General features: G+C 36.8%; 1 long non-coding RNA gene across 1 annotated transcript in view; it reads right to left on the bottom strand.

The window, feature by feature from the left end:
• Positions 1-21,892, bottom strand: part of LOC123461682 — a 99,156-nt gene that overhangs the window by 44,792 nt on the left and 32,472 nt on the right. The window lies entirely within an intron of this gene.

Below are 21,892 nucleotides of genomic sequence, written 5' to 3'. Positions count from 1 at the left end.
ACTTTACTGACTGACTGAGTTTTCTAATAGGACCATTGAAGCACACAAACTTCTTGCTACCAATATGTGTTACAAGGGAAAGAATAGCTTTTCCAGGCTATTCAGATAGGAAATAGTAAAAAAAGAAAAGAAAGATTACTACAGGCTTCCAGAGAATGCAAGATCAATTAGCACACCACACCTATAGCATCCCTTTAAATTATAATTAAAGCCATATTTTAAACTGTATGGATACTTGAGAAAGTATTACTTATTCATTAAGTTCTCGAGAAAAAATGGCTCTTTCCATAAATGAAAAATTAGCAAATTGAAGGAAATGAAAGCATAATATCAAAGTTTCCTCTAAATATATAATAGGAGTTAGTCAATGATGGCTGGATTTATTTCTGTAACATTTAAACATAAATGGAGACATATCTCCCCTGTGTGTGAGTTCAATGAGAAGACATTGACAGTATTTTTCATTTTCCAGAATTTTCAGAATATCTTTAAATGTTGTTGAACTGCATTGATGTATTTTGCTCCTCCTATCACATCCTAGGGACTTGAGTCTCTGTTGTCAAGTAAGAATGACAAAGATTGGAGGCAAACTATGGAAAGCTCCTTTGTCACATATTAGTAGCTTCACATATATTATGTGATAATGTTTATTGGGTCTACTCTTGGAGAAATGTATATATTTGTTTAGCAACTATTACTGGACTTGCACTGTCAGCTTCTGTGCTGTTTCCAATGAAGAGTGATAAAGATAGAAGATAAATAACTAGGCACAATTCTTAAGTGGACATGAGCTGGTTTCTTAATCTTTAATTTTTTTCAGAACAAATAATGTGATAATATCCCCTAGCAATGATATTCAACTCTGTCAGTTTATTTCAATACCTCAAATCCTCAGTCTTTGCTTCTGATTTTTCTTCATTTCCCTCAAAGTCTACATAATGTAAGCCCATGACAGGTGTGCTGATTAATAATATATGTAATAACTTTAAGACTGTCAGCTCAAGGGCACAGAGTGGCAAAGCCAAATAAGAAAGCATATTAATACTTAGGCTAGTTTAGGCCTTCCTGTAAAAGAGAGAGATAAAAGGAAACAGTTAAATTTTAAGTATGGAGTGCAGGGGTCATATCAGAAACATTGTCCCCCACAGAATTTTTCAGATTTCAGATTCCGTTTCCATTATCATGATTTACTTCTGTCCTGTGTCAAATTTTCTTCTGACATAATTACTATCCACAGCATACTCAGGTATGCTGGGGCTCAATATCAAAGCTTGAGCATTGGGAACAATGACTATTAACTTTTTTGTTAATGGAAGATTTTAACTTAAGACAAAAAAGTTCTATTTCATGTAGTGTGTGTGTGTGTGTGTGTGTGTGTGTGTGTATAGTATATATTCAGGTTCATAAGTATGTGGGTATGTGTGTAAGAATGCATGCATGTGTGCACACATGCACATGGAAGCCAGAGGTAGGCATTAGTTGTCTGACTCAATTTATCTCCATCTTATTTTTGATTCTTGGATTGTGAAGATAGCTGAATGGTTAAAGATGCTTTCTTGGCCTCAGTTTGATTCCTGAGCACCCACATAAAGCCAGATGCACAAAGTGGTACATGTGTTTGTATTTCATATGCAATGACAAAAGAACCTGGTGTGCTTATCCTTTCGTCCTCTTTCCCTCTCTCTCAAATAAATAAATTAATTTTATAAAGGCACACTCTCTCACTGAATCTGGAGCTCACAGATTCAGCTGCACAAAGTACCTGGGAAGCTCCAGAGATCCTTCCAGTGCTGGGATTACAAGTGCGCACTCCCACACTGGGATTTTATATGGGTGTGGGTGAACTGGAATTAACCACCCATGCTTTCACAGCAAGCACTTTATCAATGAAGTCATCTGCTTTATATGACAATCGACTTTCTTTTTAAGGCCTGAGGAAAACATACCATCACAGTACTGAGCTTCATCTTCTTTCTTCAGTGTCTGCATAGTCACAAAACTTTTCAGGTTTTTCTTAAAATACTACTTCAACAACAGATGAATTCATTAACTTCATTACTAATTCATAGCTTTTTTTCATTTTTTGTAAGCCTCATGTTTCTCTGAGATCAGCTCTCTCGCTGTGTGTGCTCCATAAAATATAATCAATCTCTATTATAGTCATGAAAATGGTATTTGTCACTTTGCTGAGAAAAAAAAAATCAATATATCTTCCAAAGCTGAACAGGCATTTAATGCAATGAATTGATGACTATTAGAGAAATTTGGCTTGCCAAGAGTTTAGGACAAACTAATCGAAATTGAGAATATTCACAGAAGGCCTGGCTGATGAAATATATAAATATGCCATATAAATTAATATTGAGGCATTAGAATCACCTATCATTGCTAATCCCAACAAGAAAATGGATTTAGACAGGAAAATCTCCAAGGAATAACCATTAAAAATAAATAAAATCCATGCATTAGGCAAGCACTTCATTGGTAAGAAAAGCTTCATTCTCTTTTTCTATGAAATTTACCATGTTTAGATAATTTTAGAGTTGCAAAACCTGAAAGGTCATCATCTAGGAGCATATTTTTGCAGAGAAATAGGTTGTCTCTGAGTATTGGGGGGGGGGTCTATAAACTATCCAGCATAAATGGTGTTATGAACTGAACTTAGAGAATCCCAGACTTTGTGAATCTCAAGAGCATCATGTCCACCCCTTATTCAGACATTCCCTTTACCTTGTCCTCTGGCTTTTTCTGTGTTACCTTCATTAAAGATTAAGCTGAGAGCTCTTCCCCTAAAAGTTCACAGAACACCTATTCTAATTAGAAATTTTTTGTCTTAAGTTAGAATCTTCCATTAAACAAAACAAAAAACTACTATTTGGTTCTAGTCCTACACTGAACTACAGAAACTCATTCTGTTCCATTTATCTTGAACCCTGAAACACTCAAGGTCAACTGGGTTTCTCCTGAAATTTTACTGGTCAGAAATTCCTTCAAGCACTTCTTATAGCACAACACTTCCATAGCAAGTGGCTGTCAGCAAATTCATGGCCCTGTGGCTTGAAGACTTTCCAATCTACCGACATCCCTTCCTCTTCTTTTGCCGCACCATATGAAAACATGAGAAAACAGGTATGTTAAGTAAGGATAAAATCCACTGGGGTACTGATTTCCTGTATTTGGAATGTATTCCCGTGGGTAAGATAAATCAGAATTCCTTCCTTCTCTCTTCTAGCAACTTCATCCTTCATTAATTTTATATAGGGTTAAGCTTACAATTGACAGAACAGAAGTTCTAGGAAGGCAGACATGTTTGCTTGTTTTGTTCACCTTCCACTTTCAGTCTTGAGTACCTACATGAATGTACAAATGATCAGTGGCTTAAAGCTCACTGGATCTTTGCTGATTTATGCTATTGGCAAGACAGGTCCTTTACATTCTCTCCTCATGAAATTGGCTCTTAGACATCTACACATAGGGCACTGAGTATGCTACATATAGTCTTGTTGGTTTAGAGCAAGTGCTTTCAGTAGCTAAAACTACACTAAAATGTGTATGTGTGAAGGGAACCATAAAGCAATGACCCTGATTAGCCCAGGAGGCTTAATGGATCCAGTTTCTTTATTTTGGTCACACTCTCTAGTTTTCAAATACAAAGTAAAAACCTCTTTTTCTCTTTAGGTGAGTTCACTCTGCTTTTAATCTTCCTGTAACTAGACATTTAATTTACTCTCAAATAACACTCATTTCCTTCACCAGACAACAGCATCATAAGATAAATAATGTGCCCAGAGTGACAGTACTAGAAAATTTGAAGGTCAGGAATCATGATCACATATTTTAGAACATGAATCCTATATTCTTTTCACTATTCCAGGCAGTCTTTCTTAGAGACTTAAAAGGTCATGAAAAAAAGTAGAAAGGTGCAAGGATGAAATTCTCTAGAACAATGTGTATCTGGTCTCATGAAGACTATAAATACAATTTTCCAAAGTTCAAACTATAAAAATAGAAATTGGTATATTAAAAAGCACACATATTTGATTGGTGGAAATAAGCCAAAAGATTAGTGCATTAAACTTTTTAAAACATTTGTGACAATTTTGTTAAGTGTCATGTAGTGTAAACAGTTATCACTAATATTGGTTTTACTTACTGGCTTGCATGATGGGAATTCAAGTAACTGTCATCTTGGTGAAAATGGCCCTCTCAAATAGGATAACAAGTAGTCAACTAAAAGACATTGGATATGTACTTCTTTGAATAATGGCTTTATGAATATGCAATGTACAAACCTTTTTAAGTATGATGTGAATTAGTTTGCTCATTAAATAGCAGCCCATGGTGACCCAGATTAGTTCTAATAAAACTGTGAGTACACAGTTCATTTTATGATTGGTTCAACAACAAAACAAATAAATGACTCATAGAATTATTTATTATATAACAACAATGAAAAGTGAAGATCTTATTTTTCCCCTTTGGGCTTAAAGACTGCTCATTTTTATGGATATAATTTGTTAGTACCTTTATCCATTGTTAGCCCTCTCAGAAAACGCTTTTTATGGAAACTCAATTTGAAATTTCCACCCAAATCACAGTTGCTTATATTGATGAGGTCATAGGAAAAAAAATCAATTAGGTTAAATGGATTACTTTCTTTATACTGAACATTGTAGATAGCTTTATTACTATAGGATAGAAACAGCACTAGAGAGTCATTTAAGTCCACAGGTGTCCTTAGCACCTACAAAGATATCTATAATGTGGCAGGCACCCAGTAGGTGCTATCTGCCAGGCTGAACACAGGAAGAGGCACTGTTGTGTGTGCTCAGAGCACAGAGGAGCTGCTTGCACATCAGACAAGGACGTCTATGCAGGACACTGAAAATATGGTTGAGGAGGAAATGCCCTAATTTACTTATTGCCAGAATATACTGGCCTTATTCAGTATGGGAGGAGAAGGGAGAAGAAAGAAAAGAACACAGAAAGAAGGGAGGATACAAAGGCAGGAGAGAGAGGCAGTGCGAGAAAATAAATATGTCAGCCAATTGTTCACTTTAGGAGATTGTATCATAACATTGTTTCTCCTAGGCCAAAGGCTCAGTCAGAACTGGTGGAGAAAAAAAAAAAAAAGCAGGTATTTTTACACAAATTTCACTGTGATTCTGAGATGTAAAATGGCATGTTTCAGCTTAAGTGGTTGAGGGCAGAAGCAGGCCAACAAGTTCAACATCTAGTCCACTAGGTCACACACAGTGAAGGTATTAATGAGAAAAGCATTTTATTCTTAAAGGCAGACTTCGACAGTTTCAACAGCAGTAAATTAAAGGTTTGACTTTAGATGTCAATGGAACAGAGGAGCTCAAGTATCAACTGGATGCTTACCATGGAATCCTTATAAATAAATTTGTAATGATCTCTTCCCAGAGGTCCATCCTTATTATCCCATACTAACTAAATACAAGAGAGAATTCGAGCAATTACAGAGATAGCTGTTGCCATAAAGGATTGATGAACCTGCAGGCAAAATCCTATTCAGTGGATGAACTTTCCAAGAACTCATTTTACTACAAACATTCAAAGAAATTCAGCAAGTGCTTCTAGTTTTGCTCCACTTGCGTTCCTTTACACAATGATGAATCTAGTAAGGAAGTTGATTCCTGTCTAAATATTTGTCTTCTTTTAAAGATGCCTCAGAATAAATTAAATCCTTCTGCCTACACCTCTGAGACTGTAGTGAGAAGCAAAAGCAATGCAAGCCTGTGGTACTGAGAATCTGTCACCCTACACTTCTGTCTTTGTACTTTCATGCATTTGTATTTTGCCCTGCTAACCTGCTATGCTTCAGGATGAACAATTCTACTCTGGGAAATTAATCAATAGGTATTCTGTATTCCTGCTCCCAAGCTATACAATGATGCTGAACAAATTATATACTAGGCAGGTGGCTGCCAGTACCAAAGGACGGCTTCTAGACTTTGTGTGACATCTCACTACTCCTCAGGAATTCCTCCAATTGCACCTCCTTGGGCTCTCTGCCCTGGTCCTCAAAGCAGTCATTATACATCCTTCCTACTTTCCTTTCATCAGCATCAGCTGACCACATTGCTTCACACTGCCTGGAGACCAGGAGAGATGCAGAGGTAGAAATCACTTCATTTTACTAGTTGGCAATCTTGGCTTCTCTCCCCTCTGCTTGGAGGAGACCACCTGCCCCGAGAGTGGTTCTGGTGGCAAAGTGTTTCTCTCCTGCTTTTCTTTTTTTATGGACATTTCTTTCCTATAGCTCTCTCACTCAAAGCTTTCCTTTGATCTCGATGCCATTAGCAGTCAACATTCTCTCTTTTTCTTCAACAATAAATTAGTAGAAAATGTAAGCTGCCAACCACTGCTGACAAATGCAAGTCATGCCTAATCATTACACTGCATACAATATGGTTGCTATTTCCACTAATTTCCTCTTTCTTAGATAAGCACCAGTGTTCTTACTTCCCACCATAGATTGTTGTTACTTCATCATGTCTTTACACTATTTGCAACTTAGAGAAATTCCACAAATGGGGGTTCTTACAGCTCAATATTTATTTTTACCCTGACTTTCATGGAATCACTCAGCTCTAAGTCTCCTTGCTTAATTCTCTCCCTTTGACACACTTTTCCACTCTACTGACCCTTTGAAAGTGAACAAGTTTGTGAAAGTGCCAGCTGCAGTACAGGGCATGCCCATGCTCTCATCCATTCTCCTAGAGTACAGGTACAGGGACATATGTCCAGTGGCTCATGAATACCACAACCTGCACTCAGTGCTCAGCTGCCCAGTGGCAGAAAGTTCCACACTGATATTAGTGACCTCTGCAAGAGCTCTACTGGAATTTCTTGCACTCCTTCAAAAGCATGTATCTCCCTCCCAAGTGCTAGTGCATTAGCCTATTTCTAGCATGGGAGAAAACAGTGGTCACATCTATGACTGCCTTGTAAGCCAGAGTACTTCATTACTTCCTTAACAATTCCCTCTCTTTCCCATCACATCCACTGATACTGAGAAATAACTCTTGGATCCAGGCCTTCTGCACTATACCCATCCAAACTGGCAAACTATTCCAGCTTCATAATCTTTCTGTACTCTTTTTCCCCCATTCCAGCACATACATTGTTCCATGGCTGACAGGGTTAATCTGAAATAAACAGTGATAATATAGCATTTCAAGGCACAAGGCTGGAAAGAAAGAAAAAGAGAGAGAGAGAGAAAGACCAAATCTTAGCTCCATCTGACTCCGCCCCCCCCCCCCACACAGAATTACTGACATTACCTTTTAGGGTTCATAGCTGCATTTAGGAACTCAAGGCCTGGATAATGGTGAAATTCCTTGTTCCATCATAATCATCCTGCTCTGAATCTTCAAAGATTTCCTGGAGCCACACCTATGCTCCCTGGACTTTTGTGTTTGTATATGTCTCAGAAAAGCTGTCTAAGAATCCAATGATGAGTTCTTGCCAATGATAAAATAAAGGTGAAGTTGACTGGAAAGGTGTAGGGACAAGTATGTTACTCACAAAAGGACCAAGAGAAATCTCTGATAAAAAGAAAAATGAATGTGAATTGTTTTAAAAATGGACCTGATAGCATGATTTGCCTTCTGTGTAACTGTCTCTGACCTTTTTTTCCAGAGATGAAAATTCAGGGTAAGCAGTTTATCTTATTTACCTGATACCAATCAGGAAACAAATGCTACTTACATTTCAAATGTACTTAATTATATCTAATGACCTCATTCCTGAGTTCCAGTTTCACAAAAGTATCTTTCATTTCTATTATTGCCATTTTTATAATATGAACAAATGGAAGGTTTGTACCAGAAAACAGTACTTAAAATCCTCACATCTCTAGTATTCTTTCTCATGAATAAAACTACCATTGGCTTTAAGTATGGGATCCTCTAACTTGAATGGATTAAATTTTACTGTGAAATAGTGCCACTGATAATGCTGTAAAATGTCAAACACACTGGAGCAACTATTCGTTTCTCTGAGACAAATAAGAAGGAACTAGAGTAAGCTTTCATGAAAAATGTACCCTGGAGTATATGAATATCGAATACATAGATTCTAATTCTGTTGCATTGCTTCTAGTCCTGCAAATGCATTCAATATCCTATTAAGGAAAACTCTGTCATAAACTTTGGTTAACTATTTCCTATATGATTACAAATCTAGATTAATGTGTTTTGTATTCAAAGCAAATTCATCACCATCTGGACACATCACAGCTTTCTAATTAATTATTTACCCTATTTCTCTCTCACCCACCCACATTCAAAGTTCTACCACCTTGACATGCCCAGCCTTACTGTGGGCTATCTTTGTGGGTATCACTTTATCTCCTCATATAGCCATCCAGCATATTTCAGCAATGAACTTGATGTCATCATTTTAGATATATTCTTTCCGAGTTACTGCAGAGATTTGCTGATATCTTTCTAACTCTTTTAGTGGTAATTTAACCATTTTCCTGTCATGTCACTTGTCAGTGAATTCTCTTAAGACAAAACTTATCTTATACATCAATCTATTTTCAGAGCCTAGCACAGTGCCTAATTCATAGAAAGGAGTCAGTAAATATCATATTGCACATGTTTTGATAATTATTTCATATTAATCACTTAAATTCAATAATTGAGATTCCAACGGGGGAAGAAACTCACTACTGTTATTTTTATATATTTATCATAATAGCCATAGACTGTTCCATGAATTTCATATGACATTCTAACCCATCCTACATAGTTTATTTACAATATAAATTTGAACAGTTAATAGGTAGCTTGATACCTAATAAATCCCTTTCAATTTTAGTATATAAAATATGATATGCCCATATGCTTATATTTTCCAGTTTACCTTATTTTTATATTAAGAATATGATACATCATTAAAGTCATATAACAATATGCCACATTAACACACATTGTTCTCAATATAGTAAAGTGACTTCAATACATATTAAGGCCAGCAAATATTTTAAAAGGCCTACACCAATAGATTTATTACATATTTATATTCCTGGCAATGAATAAAGAGGCTACTTTTCAGGTACCAATATCCGATCATAGACTACTTCTATTATACATGAAAATCAACTCTAATTTTAAGAATGTTATGTTTTGGGACTGGAGAAATGACATAGTAGTTAAGGTACTTGCTGGCAAAGCCAAAGGACCCAGTTTCATTTCCCCAGTCCCCACATAAAGTTAGATGCACAAGGTGGCACATATGTCTGGTGTCCATTTGCAGTGGCTAGTGGCCCTGGTGTGCCCAGTATCTCTTCCTCCCTCTCTATCTGTCTGTCTTATTCTGCTTGCAAATAAATAAACAAATTTAAAAAAAAACTTAAGTTCAGCTCTGTAAATGTTCTTTGGATTATATTGATATCTCTACAAGAATAAAGATACTACTAATCTTAGTAGAACAGCAGCCATTGTTATCATAAACAGTAACCATGTGCATTTTGTTACTAAATAGATATAAATGACAGAAGTTAGTGATACATGGTATTGTCACCATCTGTGTTAATGGTTTGTTTGAACAAAACCATTTGTAATTCACAATGAGAAACGGAAATAGTCACCTCAGAAGACAAATATTAATATCAGTTTTCACTGCAAACCTTTTCGTTTTTGTTGTCAGACCCAAGCATCTTCCTGTGTACTTCTATGACAGAAATCAAAACATAGTCCTACACAGCTGCCTATTTTTGCTTAAACTTTTGTCAGAACCAAATTCGTTGTAAGCAGCCATTCATTTGAGATTTGCAATCACTGTTGATTACCAAGTGATTGTTCAATCAGAACTGTTTTCATGTTCCCTTGTGAGTCTGTTAACATAAGAGTTAAGTATTAATCTTTTCTGCTTGCTTTGTGAATACCTTAAGTGAAATCTTGCATTGATTCTGTGCCAGACAACTCCATAATTTGGATACATATAAATCCTAGAAATAAAATGTAAACAATGTACAGAAATAAATAGTTCAGAAACCTTAAGTCACCTATGTGGATACACTTGTCATAATTATTGTATTTTATTATCAATCAGTATTGTTTAGATTGTTAGGGTACCTAACTTGGAAAATATACTTTATCATATGGATATATGTACAGAAAACAATATGGTATAATCAAGGTTTGTTACTATCTGAAGTTTCAGGGACCTACAGAAAATCCTGGAACATATCCCCACAAATAAGTAAAGACAATTGCATTTCCTAATTAAAATCTTTCTTTTTCATAAGTTGTGATTATCCAAGTGAGCATAATATGAAGATTAAAGCTCTCCAAAGAGGAGAGGTGACCAAAGTTTCTGGGAAGGTAATCCTTCTTATATTACTTCTTTATCATTTTCTTCTCTCATCATAGACAGTTAGTCCTAGAGTCCTCTTCATGAATCCAAAGGGTAGAACTCATTATAGCCTTAAGTGAGAAGAAATAATTCATTTTACCTCTCCTCATATGCTGGATAAAAATCAAATTGAAGTCTGAAATCATACATATTATGATATCTAAGAAATGGTGCAAATAAATATAAAAACAAATTCATCTTCTTTCACCAAATGTACTTTTCCCTAATAACTTTTGTGTTGTTTTTTCATTCATATTTATAACAAGTAGAAACTCTGAATCCATTTTTAGTGGTCAAACAAAAACTAAAAGTTACACATGAGACCTTATGATTTTCCATGCATGCTATTATGTTAATAGTACTTTTAGGGCAATGGTTTAATACTAATAATGTAAATGCTAACATAAAATAAGAAACATATTTTATGAAACCTAATCTTTAGAGTTTAGATTAAACCTAATCATTAAAATGTGTGACTATGTATTCATAAGCAGGTATCACATCAACTTATCTTAAGTTATCTTAAGATGCAATATAGCTTGATAACCTAGGCCCATAATAATGAACAATTAACAAGATTCACATTTCTTGCTCAGCTCCAGAAAAATGTCTAGAAGTCCAATTAAAGCCCTGCAACCATGTATTTGTGGTTTGAAAGAACCGTGAGAGTTAAGAACCACAGACAAAAAAGAGTTTCAGAAGGTTCAATTTTGCATTGAAAAATGTACAACTAGATCTTATAACATATGGAAGTAAAGAGCAGGACGGATGGAAGACAGGGTGGAAAGAGTGAGGACTGAGAAGAAGCGAAAGGAAGCAGGCTGAAGTTTAGAGTCAAGTCAGAAGCATTTTGGTGCCACCAAAACTTGGATTCGAGGAATGACATATGTGACAAAGAAGTCAGCAAGTCTGGCTTTGCAAGCTGCATTACAACTTAAGATTTGTACCTGAGTAAAAAAGGATGAGAAAGAAAGCAAGTTTGAAATATCGAATAACCTTTGTGGTCTCGTGACTGCCACACATGCGACTCAGTATTCCGGCTTCGCTCGCTTTCTCTTCAGGCACCCTATGAGACTGATACTAATTTTAAATAACTGGGGGATATATGTCTTTCTTCTATACATCTGAGCCTCAGGCCGCAGTCTAGTAGCCACTTCCATGGATTGCTGTATATACTTGAGTGTTGGGGGGTTTGGAGGGAGTCAGTTGATCCACTCTGTCACTGTTTAATATTTGAACCAGTGACCATGTAGGCTGATATAAATATCTGAATTCACAGCTTTACACTGAGATCTGTAAAATATTTTATGAGATTAAACTTAGATTGCTATATCCTTCTGCTCCTTTGGAAACTCCCTGTCTTGATTTTCAGACAGGGCAGACCTTCTCTCCTTTGTCACAGTCCCCTAATATTCTACATCACTGTCCAGCCTGAGCCCCCTTCACTACTCATGTTTCCCTCCTAGTTCACCATGTCTCATCTAGAATCCCCAAAATAATTTATATTTTGAGATATTTCCCCCAGATGATATTTTTTCCTTGTAATGTATTATACTAGTACGAAAACTTAATTCTGAGTATGTTTCATGGTTTACCAAGTATAGTTTGTGGTCCTTTCCATTGTGTCTATAAGAATAAAGAAGCTGTAAAACCAAGGGACACACCCAAGCTGCCCCTAGTACATCTCTGGCTTACTAATAGATATTATATATTTAGGGGCTGGCATGATGGCTCAGCAGTTCAGGGGCTTGTCTGCAAGGCCTATTGATGTAGGTTCAAATCCCCAGTACCCACGAAAAACAATATACACAAGGAGGTGCATGTATATGGAAATCATTTGCAGTGGCTGGAGACCTTGGTGCACCCATTCTCTTTGTCTCTCTTCTATCTCTCTCTGCTTGCAAATAAATAAATATTCCTAAAAATATCTTATATATTTTTCCTGCTGGTAACTAGTCTCCCTAAAAGCTTCTGTTCCCAGGGTACTTCTTAGGGCTTAGAGTCTAGGGTTTAGTAAACAGGTCCACTCAATTATTCAGTCCTAGGTATCATATTTGCTCAGCATTCGCTCACACTCCTTTCTATGCACGACCTCCACATTCTGCCCAACTTCATGCCTTTCTCACTTCTACCTTGCTCTACCAATCTTCAACTTTCCTCTAAAATCTCATTTCCTAAGGAAATATTCCCAGAAATATATCTAAATATGATATACTTCTTTGCTAGTTACATACATTGTACATTCTACACAACAGTGTCTCTAATCACTAGAAGAATTATATCTGGCCCATGATGATGACATTATTTTTGTTATAAAATAAACACCAGGCTGGAGAGATAGATTAGTGGTTGAGGCACTTGCCTGCTAAGCCAAAGGACCCAGGTTCAATTTCTCCAGGACCCATGTAAGCCACATGTATAAGGTAGCACATTTGTCTAGAGTTTGTTTGCAGTGGCTGAAGGCCTTCGCACACCAATTCTCTCTCTTTCTCTTCCTCTCTTTTTCTGTCTATCTATCTGCCTCCCTCCCTCTCTCTCACACACACAAACAAATAAAATTAAATTTCTGTCTTAATGAATGAACAGCAACTGACATTTCATTTATCAAGCACTGCATGTCAGCATAAATCTATTCATGTCAGAAGTGCAATATCCTGGATGAGGACAATGAAAACTAAGTTACTGACATTCACTTTGGCCACCATCTTGACATAGACAGTGTTTTGCTGCCTTCACACTTAAGACTGACCCCTGGTAATACTTCTACCTATGAATGATTCTTGAATTATGTGCACAAATACCAATGTCTTGTCGCAGACAAACATTGTGAAGTAGGATTACTTGGGCAAGATTTCCTGTGTTAAACACTATCTGCTTTCTCTGTGGACACTGTCTGGTTTTCAGTTATCAAAGCATACATAGTCTTTATTCCTTGAAATGCTTATATACTTTTTCTTTCTCTTGTAGACCCTTTAAGGTAGGGATACATATAGTCCTGTTTAATATGCAGGAACTTGGTCACTACTGATATATTTTCTAAAAGAAGGAAAGAAAAATGCTAAGTGTCTGAAACTAGAAAGAAGCTGCCTGAACTAAGAGTAACTGAACAACACAGATAGAATATATATATATATATATATATATATATATATATATATATATACACACACACATACATACATATACATATATATACACATACATACATACATATACATGTATATATGTGTATATATATATGTGTGTGTGTATATATATATATATATGTATATATATATATATATATATAATATAATATAATAAAACTTTGCTTTTAGATGTTGTACAGCGCATGATGTGGAGATGAGGAACACAGCATGACGGAATCTGTGAAGAGTCACCACGTCAGAACATGGACCCAAAGAAGAAACGACTGAATGAAGGGCTTGTGCGAAGTCAGTGAATGCTCATGTATTTCTTCATATTGTGCTGAGTTGTCAGTTTTTGGGTGAGGCATTTCCTGACTCCAGACAATCAATTTTGTCACTTCTATGAACATGGGGACCATCAGTCTTTTTAAAAATTATTATTATAATAAGTATCACGAAGTTCAAAATCTATCTTTATGTCTGTACGTCTGCCTCACCAAACACGCACTCCTTGTGGGTGGAACCAAATGTTCACAATCTTATCTCCAAGATCTAGTAATCTCCCATAAGACTGACTACCTAGTGTGCTCCATAAATGAGTGATCAATGTATTAATGATGACATTCAATTTGAATAATGGATTAGATCCCCAAATAGGGCACTGTTTAAGCATAAGAACTGAGCTTTATTTGAGTTTCAGGGTCTAAGGGGGCCAATGTAATGATTAACAAAATCCCCATCATAAGAACAAAGGGCCTTGCATCTCTTGCTGTCATTCCATATCCTCTGACTGTAGAGAAAGCTCTAAGTTGGCATGGGTGTAACATACCGACCAATGGTAGGTTCAATCACATCTGATCTAGGGCCTTTTTCTTGAAGTTATAGCCCAATTATGATTCATAAAATGTGTAGTTTGGTGGTACGAATCTTTAAACCCAGCACTCAGGAGACAGAGGCAGAAAGATTGCCAAGTTTGAGGCCAGCCTGGTCTTCAAAGCCAGCACCAGGCCAAGAAGAACTGCAGAGTAAGACCGTTTCTTAACCAAGAAGCTGAACAAAAAAAGAGACACATCATAACATAGTGTTTGTATTAGTGCTATACCAAGTTCATGCACTCCTCCAAAACCAAAACAAATCCAAGAAAAAAAAAAACAACAGGTATGAGTTTAAAATTTCTCAAGTCACTGTGGAAATAACCAGTAATTTGCTTTCTGTCTTTATTATCACACTTCTTTTTAATTTCTTGAGCCCACTTGAATGCAGTAGAAAAGAATATTAATTAATCAACATAACAATAAGCCTTTCCTCTGGAGAGAAAAGCAATATACCTGCTATACAGTGGTGTCTCTATTACATCAAGTGAACTAATTTGCAGTGGTCTACATGTCTTGGTTGTACAAGTTATGAAACAGTAGTAGATACATAGCACATGAAATTAGTTTAATTCCTTTGGGTTTGTTGTTAAGACACTCTATTTCAACACAAAATGTGGGAATAATGACTTTTATGTTTAACTATATTTTAGTACATTTTTCCTTGAGTTTCATTCAAGCCATATTGGTAAATATTGAAATTATGTCCATGTATTAAGACTAATGAGTGAGGAATCTGCTTCTCTTCAGCTCAGTCATATTCCAGAGGCCTAAAGCAAAACCCCTTACAAACTTCACATGTATAGGTGGTGCTAAGTCCAATATTTGTGCTAGAAGACTTTCATGATACAGGCATGCAAACTATGGAACAATTATTTAGCAATAGCTACCTATAGCCATGGGATCGATTCATGTGTTGAACCTAGTAACAAAAAGTAGAATTTGTGGGCTGGAGGAATGTCTTAGCAGTAAAGGTGTTTGCCTACAAAGCCAAAGAACTCAGATTAGATTCCCCAGGACCCATTAAGACAGATGCATAAGGTAGTGTGTGCATCTGGAGTTCGTTTGCAGCAGCTGGAAGCCCTGACAACATGTGTATTCTCTCTCTCTCTCTCTCTCTCTGTCCCTCCCTCCTTCCCTCCCTCTTTTTCTTTGTAAATAAATAAATAAATAATAATTTTTATTTTAAAAAGTTGAGTTTGAGTCTTGCATGGTTCTTGTTTTAATTTTCTAGTAATTCAATACTATCTTAAGAAAGTATTAATTAATGGTGGATTTTATTATAAATAGAAGCAAAATGTAGCAAAAGATCTGTCTTAAGAATTCCAACTCAAGTCGGGCTGGTGGTGCATGCCTTTAATCCCACCTCTCAGGAGGCAGAGGTAGGAGGATTGCCGTGAGTTTGAGGCCATCCTGAGACCCCTTAGTGAATTCCAGGTCAGCCTGGGCTATAGTGAGACCCTACCTCAAAAAAAAAAAAATTCCAACCTTAGGGACTGCAGTATGGTACAACATATGGTTCAACATTCAAGAACAGTCCAGCCTCATGGCATACTAGCTCTTTTACAAGGGGCATGTGTACAAGTAACTTTAATGTTCTCTGTGCTCAGTTGCAAAATACATATAATGACAATCATAATTACATCTCAGAACCCTTGGGAAATGCCTAGCAAGCACTGGTTTTGGCATCAAGGGTCACGTGGTACATTAAGGATTTGATTACATGGGTACAGTCTATAGCACATAGGCATATGTGCTAGATATATTATTTATCAAAACCCCAATGTTAGCTGCTATCATCATTATTATTATTGAAAGTATTTTGCATATTATAGATAACCAATGAACACTAACATTCATCTTCTCTCATTTGTGTGGAACATTTTGAAAATATCATATCTTGTGATCTCATTACAAACTTCTGACTGACCTGGGCACCTTGGCATTGCCAGGCCATGTTCTGACTCTAGCGTACCCTATCAATATAAATTACTCCCTCCTGTTATATTTACATCAGAGAATATTTTTCTCTGGGAAGTCTGTGCATTAAATGATGAAGGGCTTGGAATAGCAACTGATAGGAGTGATGGAGGAATGCACAAAAGACCCACTTCAGGGAATATGGGAAACTTAAGGAGAGATAATTCTCACCCTTCTTTTACAAACCTCTAAACATACTGTGTTTCTTAATGTCTCCTCCACTGGTAAATTAGAAGGTTATCCATGCACCAACTACTAATGAAGTCATACATTAAACTTGAACCTAGTCCCAGTCCTTCAAGTCCTAAGTTATGTCTATAGACCATACTGGTGAGGCAATTTGCATAAAGCAAAAGATTATTTCAGAAGAATGTTATAGAAAAGTTGTCTGATGTATGAAAACTGTTCAATCACAAATATAGCCTTATGTGAAAGAAATATAATGAACAACTAAGAATGAATGTAGGAATAGGATGTGGATAAAAAAAAGTATGATGCATATCCAAAAATAGAGAAGAATATTGAGAAAAATGTTCAAAGGATGTAAGTCATAACAAGATTCAAAATCCACAGACGTAAATGAAAAAGGGAGAAAATAGAAAAGCTGACAGACACTCCTAAATGGCCCTAGGCTTAAAAAAAGGTAGCGTTTGAGGATGACAGGCATGCCCCACAGAGAGCCCCGGCAGGCAGGCGGCAGCAGCAGCGACAGCTGAACTAACCTGGCCCCTTGGCTCGCCCCTTGGCCCAGTTAACCATTCCGACACTGGGGAGAGGCCCAGAGGGCAAGGGGAAGATTGCGCGGTCAGATGAATTTCTCCAGCTACTTTCAGTGCCTGAAATCTCGTCAGCTCAGCATTTGATCCTTGATAAGAGGTCAGTGACCTTTCCAAAGGCAATGCCTCAAATATTCTCCATTATCCGCACCTCTGTGTGGACAAATTGCAGGTTCTCACTTGAAAGGTTTTGCTAACAAAGGGAAGCAGAGAGCAAGGGCACTGGGCATGGGGAGTGAATAAGAAGAGGGTGCATCTGCCCACTGAAGATTGCCAATGCTGAAGGCAAATAGTGCCTTTTCACGATTTTCCCTAAGACTAGCCCATGTGCCTTGAATAGCAATGCAGTATATTTAAAAATGTGTCTACAGGTTGTGTGTGTGCATGCAGACATGAGATACATAGTTACAATGTGAAGCATCACTACTGACATTTTCTGACCTTTCACAATGCATACTCTATGATTTAGAGTCACTGTCCCACTTAATCTTCCTAGCCAACCTATAGGACAATGAGTATTTTCCTCACTTTATAGATGAGGAAGCAGGTTCAGAAACTGTTTACACTGCTAACACACAGAAAAACAAGATTCCAAACCACTCAAGCCAATTAGAGCTTATTTGGTGTACTTGTGCATTAAACTACAATGTTGTATTTTTATCACACACACACACACACACACACACACACACACCTATTCTAAATACTATTAGCAAGGAAGCCAAAGCCCCTATCCTGAGTTTGTAACCTCCTGATTTAACATACACCAAGTACATAAAAGTTGGGCTAAGCAAAATGTAGTGGTTAATATTCAGAAAAAATAAATGATAAAGAAAGTCAAAAGAAAACAAAATCCTAAGGGTTGTCGAAGAGAGTAATGGAGAACACAGAAATATTTTCCATATCTCTAAAATGGAAACACTAAAAACCACAAACATTTAAAGCTTAAAATAATTGCTTTAAGCTCAATAAAAATATACCAATTAGGAAGGAACCATCTTCTAAATTCTAACAAGGACCATCTAAAAATCCCTGGTAATAAAAATAGGTTCAGTACTTAGGATGCTAACTTACAGTTGCCCTAACTCAATATCAAGGATGCTAACTTACAGCTCATCTATTTCAGTATCAACGAGGCTAGTGTATAATTCCCTTATCTCAGTATCAAGGGTAATATCTTACAGTTCACCTATCTTTTGGTAAGTCAAATGTCACAACCTGCATTGCTATTCTATGTTTTTCCAACTTGAATAAGGATTGTCTCAGGCGTGGTGTATAGTAAGCCTTTTAGGAGAAACAGTGCCTTCTACACTGTAGATGGTCTCTCAGAGTCATGAAAGGCTAAACAGGGCACACTTGTTTCAGTTATCAGCTTTATTCAAAGTTAAACAAATTAACACATTTTAATAATACGAAAGTCATGGTATATATTAGAATAAGCATAAATTTTTAGTGAATTTCTAAGCTAAATCCCACAACTTCAAATTAACAATGGTCTTTCTTTGCTATCTCTTTAGGACAATACCCTTGGACCTAAAAGAGTCTGTCTTCTGTCACTTTGATCACCTGGCAAACATGTGCATAGGAGTGCATGTGTGAATACATATATGCTCATATTTTTCTAACAGTGTGTTCAAGGTGAATAGTGTCTTTATGTAACAGTAAACCCAAACAGTCTGCATTTGTTTTCACCGCTAGCTCATTAACACTTTATTAGCCTACTGCACCCCTAGGAGTCATGAAGCTATAAGGTATCTGTCTCTTTAGAACAATTATATTGTGCTATACATTTTATATAACTTTTTAATCCCAAAAAGCCAGTTTTCATTTAAAAAATTAGAAAAATAAACTTTAAAAAATCCTTATGCTTTACCCCTTGAAAACTATCTCTAATACTTGATTATCCTGGGTAAGTGTTTGGAAAACCAAAACATACTAACTGAACACAGGTGAGGTGCCCTGCTAGCAGGCAATGAGACCACTGAGAATACAGAAGTGCCCTGATAATGGCCCTGCCCAGCATCTCAGTGAACTGGGAGATCTCCATAGCAGTGTTGTTACAGGCAAGCAGAGAAGTAACACTGAAATATTTTGAATTTACTGATCCTCACCATTTCTTCAGAAAACAAATGTGTAGCCAAGGTTCCTTGTGAGCCCTAAGGAACATTTATAAATAGAAAGTCTTTGTCAACCTGGACAAATTTGCTAAGGAATCTGTTCTACTGTTAAAGCAGAAGGGACCAAACGTCCTTGACAAGATTACTGGTACATCAATGGTAGAGCTATCCATAGTCCTTGAATGATTCACACTTTGTCTGATAAAACTTCAGAGATGCACATGGTGGTGCATGGGTCTGGAGTTCATTTGCAGTGGCTAGAGGCCCTAGCATGCCCATTCTCATCCTTTCTCTCTTTCTTTAATAAATAAATGACAGTAAAATAATTTTCAAAACTACAGAGAAAAAGCTCTTTTATTTTTCCACTGTACTATCTGTTAATATTTGATCCAATCTCAAAAGTAGTACCTACAGGATAGTGAAACACAATGCATCCAAGTTGCATGCCACAGTAGCACGGTAGACATCTAGGGCCTAATTCTAATGAAGGATGAAGCTATGTGAAACTGGTTTCAGTAGAAGAGTATGTGGACATCAGCAGAGTCACATTCTGACTCATTCATTAAGGTGAGCTATGGTCTTGACACACTGATCTGACATATCTCTGAACTTTAGTCTCCCACAGTAAATGTAACAGTATTACACTCATTCATCCTAGGTGACTCCTGTATAGAGATCTAAGTTCCCTTAAATGTATATTCAGTATGAATGCTAACTGATATTATTCATCCTAAATTCATCACTCATTGAGAAAATCCCTTCGGTAGAATCATCCCTCAGCCCACTGTCATTCCGAGAGAGGAGCTAATGGCTTGTCCCACTCTATCATTATGCAAGCTCTTATCTCCATAGACCCAAAGACATCTAACATCGCAGAATAAAAGGTCAAAAAGCCAAGGGCCAAAATAAGATATGCTTTTTAACATTTTCTTGGTTAACTGAGTTTCATTCCCTTTGTAATGTGGTTTACACTTACCATATAAGGACCCATCATTCACTTAACAACACATCAAAATCAAATCTCAATTTCTTATTCTCATAGACACAAGTAAATGTACCATTTGAGTAACTTCACAAGTATACATTTAATGAGAATTTCACCCTGCTTATTGACTTTCTAATAACCTGAGTTATTAAAATGATGTGGAATTCTTCCACTGCATCCCATTTAGCAGTAGTAGGAAATAGTCCAATCCCATGCTGTGACGAAGGGGCAACCCATTTGAGTTGACAAAATCCACCACAGTAATCCTCAAAAGTGAAATTTCTGTATCCTATAATCAGGAGTTGCTGGGCATTTGATTAAATACCCCAGGCATTTGATCCCCAAGCTCCTTTCGTTTCTCCCCCTAACTGGCAAGCCAGAAAAATTAGACCCAAACCTAAAGAAACAAAGTGTGTATTTTAATACAAAAATGCTTTTTACCTGCCATCCTGCTGTGAAAGAAATGGGCTGGGCTTTCAAAATGTTAGTCAGCTTAACTCCCAGTTGGGGGCACTGGGAAAATGTAGCCAGACAGTATTATTGCTCTTTCTGTCCTTTAAAGGCCAAGTGCAATACAATAGAGGACTCAAAGGGAAGCCGAAAGAGAGGGAACCAGAAAGAAACACAAAGATGACATGAAGCAAGCGAAAAACATGTTACTGAGTCAAACACATTGCACTCAGCAATGTTGGCAGGCCAGGCTATTCTCACACTGAAGATAATTATGCCTCAGTGAATCGCCACTCTCCTGCAAGAAAGTCAGTCATGCCACATGAATCACAAATTATCTAGTACATATTTGTCTTTGCATCATTTTAGGAAAACTCATAAGGCATGTTGAAAAACAGCAATGTTTTTGATCTCCAAAAACTAGAGGGCCTCTATTTTAATGGGTACAGATGGTTAGACATTGTAGTACCCTGCATGGTACCCATCGGCACCTGGGAATTCATTATATCACCATCAGCTGTTCTGCTGTTTGTTTTCTTCCTTTTCATGCAGGCATTGAATTATTATAACAGTAAGCACTAAGTTACTACTGGTCACAAAATCTTTATTTCCCTTTTTGACTTGAGAATACCCAAAAGTATGCTGTTAACTTTGGTTTGTTCACCTTCGAGAATTACACAACAGAAGTCAAACCTCAGCAAGGATCAGAAACTAGAAAATCTCCATTGTAGGAGCTATAATGTAATATCTTAATCTTATTTACATACTTTGTATGATACTCTGACATAGTTATCTAAGCTGCGAAAGCCCAAACATGAGTAAAAGTAATTTGGCTTATAAACGAAAAAATCATTAAATAGCCCAGTTTTAAACATCTCCAACTGGAAACAGTTTGGAAAATGTATATGAAGTGATATATAAAACAGGTTCATTTTATTTGCATTTGTATGTAAGTGGTCTGCCTTAGTATGTGGATGTGTGCTTAGTATGTGTGGATGCATATGCGTACAGACACATGTGGACATATATGCATGTGCAGGGCAGAGATTTAACTTGGGTGTCTTCTACAAATACTCTCCACCTTACGTATTGAGGCACTTTCTCTCATGAACCCAGAATTCACGGATTTGCCTTGTCTAGTTAGCCAGTTTGCCCTACGAATCCTTATCCTTGTCTTCATGTCCTGAGTGCG

The sequence above is a fragment of the Jaculus jaculus genome, chromosome 6, assembly GCF_020740685.1.
Source record: "Jaculus jaculus isolate mJacJac1 chromosome 6, mJacJac1.mat.Y.cur, whole genome shotgun sequence".
In the NCBI taxonomy this organism is placed as follows: Eukaryota; Metazoa; Chordata; class Mammalia; order Rodentia; family Dipodidae; genus Jaculus; species Jaculus jaculus.
Note: the sequence above shows the minus strand (reverse complement) of the source record. Positions and strands in the feature narration are given on the sequence as shown.